The sequence below is a fragment of the Oncorhynchus kisutch genome, linkage group LG11 (genome assembly GCF_002021735.2).
Source record: "Oncorhynchus kisutch isolate 150728-3 linkage group LG11, Okis_V2, whole genome shotgun sequence".
NCBI classification, from domain to species: domain Eukaryota; kingdom Metazoa; phylum Chordata; class Actinopteri; order Salmoniformes; family Salmonidae; genus Oncorhynchus; species Oncorhynchus kisutch.
Genome location: NC_034184.2, coordinates 12851222 through 12863151, shown reverse-complemented (window position 1 = coordinate 12863151; position 11930 = coordinate 12851222).

The window sequence follows — 11930 nt, the reverse complement described above, 5'->3', positions numbered from 1 at the left end:
AGTTATATTTGTCACATACATGTTTAGCAGATGTTATTGCGGGTGTAGCGAAATGCTTGTGTTGTCTAGCTCCAACAATGCAGTAATATCTAACAATATACACAATCTAAAGTAAGGAATGGAATAAAGAATATAAAAAATTGGACAAGCAATGTCAGAGCGGCATAGACTAAGATACAGTAGAATAGGATAGAATACAGTATACATATGAGATGAGTAATGCAAAATATGTAAACTGACTAGTGTTCTATTATTAAAGTGGCCAGTGATTTCAAATCTATGTATATAGGGCAGCAGCCTCTAATGTGCTAGTGATGACTATTTAACAGTCTGATGGCCTTGAGATAGAAGCTGTATTTCAGTCTCTCTGTCCCAGTTTTGATGCACCTGTACTGACCACGCCTTCTGGATGATAGCGGAGTTAACAGGCAGTGGCTCGGGTGGTTGTTGTCCTTGATTATCTTTTTGGCCTTCCTGTGACATCGGGTGCTGTAGGTGTCCTGGAGGGCAGGTAGTTTGCCCCTGTAATGTGTTGGGCAGACCGCACCACCCTCTAGCGAGCCCTGTGGTTTTGGGCGGTGCAGTTGCCATTCCAGGCGGTGATACAGCCCGACAGGATGCTCTCAATTGTGCATCTGTAAATGTTTGAGGGTTTTAGGAGCAAAGCCAAATTTCTTCAGCCTCCTGAGGTTGAAGAGGCACTTCTTCTCCACACTGTCTGTGTAGGTGGATCATTTCAGTTTGTCAGGGATGTGTACGCCGAGGAACTTGAAGCTTTCCACCTTCTCCACGGCGGTCCTGTCGATGTGGATAGGGGGTGCTCCCTCTGCTGTTTCCTGAAGTCCAGGATCAGCTTCTTTGTTTTGTTGATGTTGGTTGAGAGGTTATTTTCCTGGCACCACATTCCCAGGGCCCTCACCTCCTCCCTGTAGGCTTTCTTGTCATTGTTGGTAATCAGGCCTACTACGGTTGTGTCTGCAAACTTCACGATTGAGTTGGCGGCGTGCGTGACCACACAGTCATGGGTGAACAGGTAGTACAGGAGGGGGCTGAGCACCCATTCTTGTGGGGTCCCAGTGTTGAGGATCAACAAAGTGGTGTTGTTTCCTACCTTCACCACCTGGGGTCGGCCCATCAGGAAGTCTAGAACCCAGTTGCACAGGGCAGGGTTCAGACTCAGGGCCTCAAGCTTAATGATGAGCTTAGAGGGTACTATTATGTTGAATGCTGAGCTATAGTCAATGAACAGCATTCTTACATAGGTATTCCTCTTGTCCAGATGGGATTGTGCAGTGCGAGGGCGATTGCATCATCTGTGGATCTATTGGGGCGGTAAGCCACTGAGAAGGAGAGCACACAGTCCATGGTAGCGGGCCGAATCGGTGGCACTGCGTTATCCTCAAAATGGGCGAAGAAGGTGTTTAGATTGTCCGGAAGCAAGACTTGAGTGTTCACGACGTGGCTGGTTTTCCTTTCGTAGTCTGTGATTTTTCGGTAGACCCTGCCACATACGTTTCACATCTGAGCCGTTGAAATGCAACTCCACTTTGTCTCTATACTGATGTTTTGCTTGTTTGATTGCCTTACAGAGGGAATAACTACACTCTTTGTATTCTGCCATATTACCAGTCACCTTGTCATGGTTAAATGCGATGGTTTGCACTTTCAGTTTTGCACAATTGCTGCCATCTATCCACGTTTCTGATTAGGGTAGGTTTTAATAGTTACAGTGGCTACCACATCTTCTATACACTTCCTGATAGACAAATACACTGATACGGTGACTGAGTTTATGTTGGTCTAGGAGGCAACATGTAACATATCCCATTCCGCATGATCAAAACAGTCTTGAAGCTTGGATTTCGATTGGTCAGACCAGCATTGAATAGTCCTTAGCACAGTTACTTCCTTTTTGAGTTTCTGCCTATAGGAAGGGAGGAGCAAAATAGAGTCGTGATCAGATTTACCGAAGGGAGAGCAGGGGAGGGCCTTGTAGGCATCCCAGAAGTTGAAGTAGCAGTGGTCGAGTGTTTTAGCAGCATTAGTACTACAGTCAATGTGTTGATAGAACTTCGGTAACATTTTCCTCAAATTTGCTTTGTTAAATTCCCCAGCTACAATAAATACCGCCTTAGGATATGTGTTTTACAGTTTGCATACAGTCCAGCGAAGTTCTTTGAGGGCTGTCGTGGTATCGGGTTGAGGGGTGTCGTGTCTTTACTATCAATTAAATTGAAGACTCCTGTAATTAGTATTACGAGATTAAACTGAATAATCATGTAACTGTAATTAACTAGGAAGTCGGGGCACCAAGGAAAGTATTCAGATTACAAAGTTATAATTTCCCAATATAACCTTTCAGTGCTGAACCGGCATGGTGGCTTGTTAGACAAGAGAGAAGTGGGGGTCGACTAAGAAGTCACTCCAAAGTTAATAATTATAACAATTGAAATGCTAATCCTTTACACATGAGCGCTCACTCATTTGGGAACAATTGCAATCAATATATATATATATTTACGCTCAGTGTGTCATCTTGATCGCTGGTGAAAAGTCTTTCCTTTGTAGAATTGTCCTTCTCTCTCCCCCACTCTCTGTCTTGGTTAGAGGGGATAGTTCAAAGTGACATTCGTTATAGAATGGATGTTTCGGCGGTTGTCGTTCTTTGCGTTCAATGATACCGAATTCCTAGCTGCAGACTAGTAATTAATATCAAATACTTGTTCTCATTCTGTCGGTATCGATAGTCTAAGAGTTTAACCACATGGTGTGGTTAAAAGATTCTGCAACCTTTAGCCATCTTGTAATTGAGGTAAGCTCGGTCTACAACCTTTGTCCCCCTCCTAATGGAGAAAAACATGGTCGGGTGAAAATTTCTCAAAGTTGGGTTTTATTCGGAATGGCAGGAAAGGGCTGTCCCAGGATGTCTGACCCTAACTGGGTTCAGGGGCGGTCCTCTGATTTAGTTCAAATCCAATTCCCTTTTTGAGTTTTCCTTCATTAAACAGTCCAAAATCACATTGTAAAATTGTGTAAATTGTATCATACTCACTCATTCATCTTATACAACAATTAGATGTAAACCTTCTATCTGGGGCTATTATATAAACAGCGTTATGGTAATGTGGCCACACCGTCTCCCATGAGCTTCCCAAGTTGTGATAAACGGACCAGTTCGTAGCTGGATTCTCCCCCGATCTTTTACACTTTCTCCGAAACATGACATTTGTTCGTACCTCAAGTTCTGTGAGGTGGAAGGATTTCCTTTGTCTCCATGAAAAACTACTCTATAACTGTGTGTCCATGAGGTCTTCTCAGGAATTTACGACCTCTGACCACAGCAGCCTAGTTGAAGGAGGCAAGGTGGAGGCAGGGAGAGGGGGATGGGCTTGCTATACCCAAAAAGGCCAATGACATGACAGGGGTAATAAACACAGCTGTGACTATAACCGAAGAGAACTCTCTTGGGAGGTAATACGGTCGGCATTCGATTGTGAGGTATTCTAGGTTGGTGAACAAAAGGACTTGAGTTCCTGTATGTTATCACAATCACACCATGAGTAGTTAATCATGGAACATACACCCCACGCTTTTTCCCAGAGAGATATTTGTTCCTGTCTGCGCAATAAACTGAGAACCCAACTGGCTGTACGGACTCAGACAGTATATCCCGATGAATGCACTAGCTGAGACAACCACACATCACAGTTAGTGCATTCAGATAGCTAGGTAAGACAACCACATACAGTGCATTCAGAAGATATTCAGACCCATTGACTTTTTCCACATTTGTTACATTACAATTGATTCTAAAATGTATTAAGTTTACACACAATACCCCATAATTACAAAGCGAAAACAGGTTAAGAAATATTTGCAAATGTATAAAAAAAAAAAAATCCATTATTGAAATAAATATTCAGACCCTTTGCTATGAGACTCGAAATTGAGCTCAGGTGCATCCTGTTTCCATTCATCATCCTTGAAATGTTTCTACAACTTGATTGGAGTCCAATTGTGGTTAGTTAAAATGATTGTATAAGATTTGGAAAGGCATACACATGTTTATATAACGTTCAACAGTTGCATGTCAGAGCGAAAACCAAGCCATGAGGTCGAACGAATTGTCCGTAGAGCTCAGAGACAGAATTGTGTCGAGGCACAGATCTGGGGAAGGGTACCAAAAAATGCTTGAGCATTGAAGGTCCCCAAGAATACAGTGGCCTCCATTCTTAAATGGAAGAAGTTTGGAACTACCAAGACTCTTCTAAGAGCTGGCTGCCTGGCCAAACTGAGCAATCTGGGGAGAAGGGTCAGCGAGGTGACCAAAAACTCAATGGTCACTCTGACAGAGCTCCAGAGTTCATCTGTGGAGATGAGAGAACCTTCCAGAAGGAAAACCATCTCTGCAGCACTCCACCAACCAAGCCTTTATTATAGAGTGGCCAGATGGAAGCCACTCCTCAGTAAAAGGCATATGACAGCCCGCTCTGTGTTTTCCTGAAGGACTTTCAGACCATGAGAAACAAGATTCTCTGATCTGATGAAACCAAGATTGAACTCTTTGGCCTGAACGCCAAGTGTCACGTCTGGAAGAAACCTGGTACCATCCCTACGGTAAAGCATGATGGTGGCAACATCATGCTGTGGGGATGTTTTTCAGCAGGAGGGACTGGAAGACTAGTCGGGATCAAGGGAAAGATGAACGGAGCAAAGTACAGAGAAAGAGATCCTTGATGAAAACATGCTCCAGAGCGCTTAGGACCTCAGACCGGGGCGAAGGTTCACATTCCAACAGGACAACGACCCTAAGCACACAGTCGAGACAACGCAGGAGTGACTTCAGGACAAGTCTCTGAATGTCCTTGAGTGGCCCAGCCGGAGGCCAGAATTGAACCTGATGGAACATCTCTGGAGAGACCTGAAAATAGCTGTGCAGCGACTCTCCCAATCCAACCTGACAGAGCTTGAGAGGATCTGCAGAGAATTGGAGAAACGCCCCAAATACAGGTGTGCCAAGCTTATATTCTCATACTCAAAGGTGCTTCAACAAAGTACAGTAAATGGTCTGAATGCTTATGTAAATCTGATATTTCAGTTGCAAGAATTTCAAAACTGTTTTTGCTTTTGTCATTATTGGGTATTGTGTGCAGATTGATGAAGGGAAAAACAATTTAATCAATTTTAGAATAAGGCTGTGACGTTTTGTAAGAAATGCACCGGTATTGTGCTGGAGATAATGAAAATGAGGTTCAAAAGTAGTGGAATTGGCCTTTAAGCTTGAAGGTCCGCTCCATTTGTTATGTGTTGAGAAGTTGGGTCCTTCAGAGGGCCGACATATAGGAGAGATGAAGGATGATGACGGAGGTTGATTAATTTACCAGTGCTCCTGTGACCCGGCTATCCTTCCATGGACTGATGTTTTTACACTGGAATACATTTCAATGTTCTTTAACTGTCAAATAGGCATCATGTCTAGCACATCTTTAGTTTTAGTAGCATTCTGTGACTGAAGTGATACAGTGAGATCAGATTTTCAGGAACACTTCTGTTATTTGTATATATTATGGATCCCCATTAGTTCCTGCTAAGGCAGCTGCTACTCTTCCTGGGGTCCAGCAAAATTAAGGCAGCTTATACAGAACCAGTCAAAAGTTAGAACAGACCTACTCATTCAAGTTTTTGAAATTTTATTTGTACTATTTTCTACACTGTAGAATAATAATGAAGACATCAAAACGATGAAATAATACACATGGAATCATGTAGTAACCCAAAAAAGTTTTTAAATTCCTTTTTAATACTGTCGCAAAGCTAACTAAAAAGCAGCATTCCCCAAGAGAGGATGACTTTCACTTTAGCAGTGATAAATTCATGAACTTCTTTGAGGAAAAGATTATGATTATTAGAAAGCAAATTACGGACTCCTCTTTAAACCTGCGTATTCCTCCAAACCTCAGTTGTCCTGAGTCTGCACAACTCTGCCAGGACCTAGGATCAAGAGAGACGCTCAAGTGTTTTAGTACTATATCTCTTGACACAATGATGAAAATAATCATGGCCTCTAAACCTTCAAGCTGCATACTGGACCCTATTCCAACTAAACTACTGAAAGAGCTGCTTCCTGTGCTTGGCCCTCCTATGTTGAACATAATAAACGGCTCTCTATCCACTGGATGTGTACCAAACTCACTAAAAGTGGCAGTAATAAAGCCTCTCTTGAAAAAGCCAAACCTTGACCCAGAAAATATAAAAAACTATCGGCCTATATCGAATCTTCCATTCCTCTCAAAAATTTTAGAGAAGGCTGTTGCGCAGCAACTCACTGCCTTCCTGAAGACAAACAATGTATACGAAATGCTTCAGTCTGGTTTTAGACCCCATCATAGCACTGAGACGGCACTTGTGAAGGTGGTAAATGACATTTTAATGGCATCGGACCGAGGCTCTGCATCTGTCCTCGTGCTCCTAGACCTTAGTGCTGCTTTTGATACCATCGATCACCACATTCTTTTGGAGAGATTGGAAACCCAAATTGGTCTACACGGACATGTTCTGGCCTGGTTTAGATCTTATCTGTCGGAAAGATATCAGTTTGTCTCTGTGAATGGTTTGTCCTCTGACAAATCAACTGTAAATTTCGGTGTTCCTCAAGGTTCCGTTTTAGGACCACTATTGTTTTCACTATATATTTTACCTCTTGGGGATGTTATTCGAAAACATAATGTAAACTTTCACTGCTATGCGGATGACACACAGCTGTACATTTCAATGAAACATGGTGAAGCCCCAAAATTGCCCTCGCTAGAAGCATGTGTTTCAGACATAAGGAAGTGGATGGCTGCAAACTTTCTACTATTAAACTCGGACAAAACAGAGATGCTTGTTCTAGGTCCCAAGAAACAAAGAGATCTTCTGTTGAATCTGACAATTAATCTTAATGGTTGTACAGTCGTCTCAAATAAAACTGTGAAGGACCTCGGCGTTACTCTGGACCCTGATCTCTCTTTTGAAGAACATATCAAGACCATTTCAAGGACAGCTTTTTTCCATCTACATAACATTGCAAAAATCAGAAACGTTCTGTCCAAAAATGATGCAGAAAAATTAATCCATGCTTTTGTCACTTCTAGGTTAGACTACTGCAATGCTCTATTTTCCGGCTACCCGGATAAAGCACTAAATAAACTTCAGTTAGTGCTAAATACGGCTGCTAGAATCCTGACTAGAACCAAAAAATTTGATCATATTACTCCAGTGCTAGCCTCTCTACACTGGCTTCCTGTCAAAGCAAGGGCTGATTTCAAGGTTTTACTGCTAACCTACAAAGCATTACATGGGCTTGCTCCTACCCATCTCTCTGATTTGGTCCTGCCGTACATACCTACACGTACGCTACGGTCACAAGACGCAGGCCTCCTAATTGTCCCTAGAATTTCTAAGCAAACAGCTGGAGGCAGGGCTTTCTCCTATAGAGCTCCATTTTTATGGAACGGTCTGCCTACCCATGTCAGAGACGCAAACTCGGTCTCAACCTTTAAGTCTTTACTGAAGACTCATCTCTTCAGTGGGTCATATGATTGAGTGTAGTCTGGCCCAGGAGTGGGAAGGTGAACGGAAAGGCTCTGGAGCAACGAACCGCCCTTGCTGTCTCTGCCTGGCCGGTTCCCCTCTTTCCACTGGGATTCTCTGCCTCTAACCCTATTACAGGGGCTGAGTCACTGGCTTGCTGGGGCTCTCTCATGCCGTCCCTGGAGGGGGTGGGTCACCTGAGTGGGTTGATTCACTGTTGTGGTCATCCTGTCTGGGTTGGCGCCCCCCCCTTGGGTTGTGCCGTGGCGGAGATCTTTGTGGGCTATACTCAGCCTTGTCTCAGGATGGTAAGTTGGTGGTTGAAGATATCCCTCTAGTGGTGTGGGGGCTGTGCTTTGGCAAAGTGGGTGGGGTTATATCCTTCCTGTTTGGCCCTGTCCGGGGGTGTCCTCGGATGGGGCCACAGTGTCTCCTGACCCCTCCTGTCTCAGCCTCCAGTATTTATGCTGCAGTAGTTTATGTGTCGGGGGGCTGGGGTCAGTTTGTTATATCTGGAGTACTTCTCCTGTCCTATTCGGTGTCCTGTGTGAATCTAAGTGTGCGTTCTCTAATTCTCTCCTTCTCTCTTTCTTTCTCTCTCTCGGAGGACCTGAGCCCTAGGACCATGCCCCAGGACTACCTGACATGATGACTCCTTGCTGTCCCCAGTCCACCTGGCCATGCTGCTGTTCCAGTTTCAACTGACCTGAGCCCTAGGACCATGCCCCAGGACTACCTGACATGATGACTCCTTGCTGTCCCCAGTCCACCTGGCCATGCTGCTGCTCCAGTTTCAACTTCCACCTGACTGTGCTGCTGCTCCAGTTTCAACTGTTCTGCCTTATTATTATTCGACCATGCTGGTCATTTATGAACATTTGAACATCTTGGCCATGTTCTGTTATAATCTCCACCCGGCACAGCCAGAAGAGGACTGGCCACCCCACATAGCCTGGTTCCTCTCTAGGTTTCTTCCTAGGTATTGGCCTTTCTAGGGAGTTTTTCCTAGCCACCGTGCTTCTACACCTGCATTGCTTGCTGTTTGGGGTTTTAGGCTGGGTTTCTGTACAGCACTTTGAGATATCAGCTGATGTATGAAGGGCTATATAAATAAATTTGATTTGATTTGATTTGATTTAAACAAATCAAAATATATTTGAGATTCTTCAAAGTAGACACCCCTTGCCTTTATGACTGCTTTGTACACTCTTGGTATTCTCTCAACCAGCTTCATGAGGTACTCACCTGGAATGAATTTCAAATAACAGGTGTGCTTTGTTAAAAGTTAATGTGTGGAATTTCTTTGCTTCTTAATGCGTTTGAGCCAATTAGTTGTGTGGTGACAAGGTAGGGGTGGAATACAGAAGATAGCCCTATTTGGTAAAAGACCAAGTCCATATTATGGCAAAAACAGCTCAAATAAGCAAAGATAAATGACAGGCCATCATTACTTTAAGATCATCAAAAAAACATCAAGCGCTATGCTAAAACTGTCTCTCATGAGGACAGCCACAGGAAAGGAAGGCCCAGAGTTACCTCTGCTGCAGAGGACAAGTTCATTAGAGTTAACTGCACCTCAGATTGCAGCCCAATAAATGCTTCAGAGAGTTCAAGTAACAGACACATCTCAACATCAACTGTTCAGAGGAGACTGTGTGAATCAGGCCTTCATGGTCGATTTGCTGCAATGAAACCACTACTAAAGGACACCAATAAGAAGAGATTTGCTTGGGCCAAGAAACATGAGCAAGGGACATTAGACCGGTGGAAATCTGTCCTTTGGTCTGATAAGACCAAATTTGAGACTTTTGGTTTTGGTTCCATCCGCCGTGTCTTTGTGAGAACGCAGAGTAGGTGAACGAATGATCTCCGCATGTGTGGTTCCCACCGTGAATTATGGAGGATGGTGTGCATTGCTGGTGACACTGTCAGTGATTTATTTAGAATTCAAGGCACACAACCATCATGGCTACCACACCATTCTGCAGCAATACGCCATCCCATCTGGTTTGCATTTAGTGGGAGTATCATTTGTTTTTCAACTGGACAATGACCCAAACCCACCTCCGGCCTGTGTAAGGGCTATTCGACCAACCTGGAGAGTGATGGCGCTGCATCAGATGACCTGGCCTCCACAATCACCTGACCTCAATCCAATTGAGATAGTTTGGGATGAGTTGGACTGTAGCGAAGGAAAAGCAACCAACAAGGGCTCAGTATATGTGGGAACTCCTTCAAGACTGTTGGAAAAGCAGGCCAAGAGTGTGCAATGCTGTCATCAAGGCAAAGTGTGGCTACTTTGAAGAATCTCATATATTAAATATATTTTGATTTGTTTAACACGTTTTTGGTTACTACATGATTCCATATGTGTTATTTCAATGTTTTGATGTCTTCACTATTATTCTACAATGTAGAAAATGGTAAAATTAAAGAAAACCTTGAATGAGTAGGTGTGTCCAAACTTTTGATTGGTACTGTGATCGGCTATGAAAAGCCAACTGACATTTACTCCTGAGGTGCTGACTTGTTGCACCCTCGACAACTACTGTGATTATTATTATTTGACCATGCTGGTCATTTATGAACATTTGAACATCTTGGCCATGCTCTGTTATAATCTCCACCCGGCACAGCCAGAAGAGGGCTTGCCCCCCCGCATAGTCTGGTTTCTCTCTAGGTTTCTTCCAAGGTTTTTGCCTTTCTAGGGAGTTTTTCCTAGCCACCGTGCTTCTACACCTGCATTGCTTGCTATTTGGGGTTGTAGGCTGGGTTTCTGTACAACACTTTGAGATATCAGCTGATGTAAGAAGGGCTATATAAATACATTTGATTTGATTGATTTACTGTACAATTTTAACATTACAAAACATTCACAGATTTCACAACACATTGTATGCCCTCAGACCCCTACTCCACCACTACCACATATCTACAGTACAAAATCCATGTGTACGTGTGTGTGTAGTGTGTATGTTATCGTGTTTGTGCCTATGTTTGTGTTGCTTCACCGTCCCTGCTGTTCCAGAAGGTGTATTTTTATCTGTTTTTTTAATCTAATTTTACGTCTTGCATGTGGAATAGAGTTTCATGTAGTCATCTCTCTATGTATTACTGTGCGCCGCCCTAGTCTGTTCTGGACTTGGGGACTGTGAAGAGCCCTCCTGTGGCATGTCTTGTGGGGTAGGCATGCATGGGTGTTCGAGCTGTGCTCCAGTAGTTCAAACAGACAGCTCGGTGCATTCAACATGACAATACCTCTCATAAATACAAGTTGTGATGAAGTCAATCTCTCCTCCACTTTGAGCCAGAAGAGATTGACATGCATATTATTAATATTAGCTTTCTGTTACATCCAAGATGGCGTAGCAGTTCAGACGTCTTTGTCTTCGTCTTGTCCCGTCCGTGTATATATATTTTTTTCCTTTCATATATTTCGTATATTTTTTTAAATATTTTAACCTCAATTTCAAAATACTCTTCTGAAACCCGCCTCATCCAATGTGGTATGGATATGCTATTTTCTATACTTTAGAACTGGAACCCCCAACAGAAGCTAGCCAGTTAACTAGCTAATAGTCAGGGCTAGCCACTGCTAGCGGTCATCAACTAACCATAGCCTGGTCAACTCCTGCCAGTCTGCACAGCACGTTTCAACTTTGAGCTTAATGGACTGCTCTTTCTCCAGTTTCTCCAGTGTCCTGTCGCAAGCTCTGAAACTTTTCACCTGGATCATCGCAGCTAGCTAGCTGCTATCCGAGTGGCTACCCCCTGGCTAATGTCTCTGTCCCAAAGCAAGCACCAGTGAGCCTGGAACTAGCCTCGTGCTAGGCACATCCCCCGGCTAGCTGAAGAGGTCCATAAGCCACTCCTTGGGCTACAATACATATTTTGCTTTGTTCCTTTTACTCTCTGTTCCGAAAGCACTAGACGACCAGTTCTTATAGCCTTTAGCCTTTAGCCATCCTACTCCTCCTCTGTTCCTCTGGTGTTCCTCCGGTGATGTAGAGGTTAATCCAGGCCCTGCAGCACCTAGCTCCACTCCCAAACCCCAGGTGCTCTCATTTGTTGATTTCTGTAACCGTAAAAGCCTTGGTTTCATGCATGTTAACATTAGAAGCCTACTCCTTAAGTTTGTTTTACTGACAACTTTAGCACACTCTGCCAACCCGGATGTCCTAGTCGTGACTGAATCCTGGCTTAGGAAGGCCACCAAAAATGTCCATACCTAACTATAACATTTTCTGACAAGATATAACTGCCAACGTGGGCGGAGTTGCATTCTACTGCAGAGACAGCCTGCAGAGTTCTCTCATACTATTCAGGTTGGTGCCCAAACAGTTAGAACTTCTACTTCT